The following is a 1,393-nucleotide window of genomic DNA, read 5'->3' as shown; positions in this document are numbered from 1 at the left end:
CTGTGAGCCCCCGACCCCCTGGCCTTGGCAAAGGCACAGCGGCCCTCACCCACATCCTTCTTGGCCCAGGGACACTCGGACGCAGGCCTGGCCTCGCCTGGCCACCATCCGTCTGCACGGTGGCTGGAAGCCACGGACCAGCAGTAACAGCTCTGAAGCCGAACCACGCCTGGTCTTGTGACAGTCACCCAGGGCTGGTCACTCCTTCCCCCACCAGTGGTGGTCCCCAGGACTGGGGTGTCTGAGAAGGGTCAGAGGTTATGGGACCCGCCCTGGGTTTCTCTGAGGGGTGGGTGAGGGCAGGCTCTCCATCTGGCTCTGGGTGGTAGGGGCTGGATTTAAACTCCTTTGAAGACTTAAGTGGGCAAGAGAAGGTGTTACTTTCACAGCAGCTGCTCAGGCTCTGAATATGAAAGACGCTGGCTTCGCACTGCTGGGGCAGCTGATAATGTGTAGGCTGGACAGGAGAGATCGAGAAAGGCCTCCTAGCCAGCTAGACAGGCAAGGCGGCTTTCCCAACGGAAGTGGGTGCCATGCTCCACCAAGTTCAGTGTGTTCCCTTTGCCTGGGGCCCGGGTCCCCGGTGGCGCAGATGGTTAAGTGCTTCAAACCTCCAGCTGAGAGGGTGGTGGGTTGAGCCAGGCCTGGGCAGCTGAGCTTCCTCAAGGCCACAGCCCTGCACACCGCTGGAGCAGCTCGCCTCTGACCACACGGGGGCGCTGTGGCGCTCACCTACCCAGAAGGTAACCTACCCTGCCAGGGGGCCAGTGGCGGCGGTGTGCTGTGACTGCGCCCAGTCCAGATGCTCCCCTCCACCCCCCGCCCACCGGTTGGAGGACCGTGTGAAAGGGCACGCATTCAGTGGAGAAATCGACTAGAACTTTCTAGGCAGAGAAATGCCACGGCCAGGGAAGTCAGTGGCTAAGATCAGGGGCAGGCAGGGCCCGGGCCGAGTGCTTTGCTGAGTAAGGAGAGGAGGGGCTGGCTGGCTGGTGGCTGGGCTGTTTATTTGCAGAGCGCCTGAGATTGGCACTCTCAGGCCTGCCAGGCACCTGGGCGTGCTCTCAGCATAATGGCAGTGTGCGGCGGCAACACGCTACATCAGTTGAGAGTACAGTTAAGCGTTGAATGAAATGAGATTGTAGCACAGGCACGCACACGCGCTTCCAACTGAATTCTAAAGCTCTTGGAAGCAAGATCTGGGGAAAACGCAGCATAAGGAGTCTGGAATCTGAGCAGGCGGACCTCAGGCAGGCCCCACGGAGAGCTCCGGAAATAGCGCGTGCAAACGGAAGCATTTTTGCCCACATTCTGAGGCTTGCCAATCACGGGCCCCTATTCTGAAGGGGCTGACCACCCTCACCTGCACACCATGCAAACCTCTGGAGGCAGC

This window comes from Echinops telfairi, unplaced genomic scaffold, assembly GCF_000313985.2.
Source record: "Echinops telfairi isolate 266 unplaced genomic scaffold, ASM31398v2 ScPeMD7_2;HRSCAF=8, whole genome shotgun sequence".
Lineage (NCBI taxonomy): Eukaryota > Metazoa > Chordata > Mammalia > Afrosoricida > Tenrecidae > Echinops > Echinops telfairi.
This window is presented reverse-complemented; position numbering follows the sequence as displayed.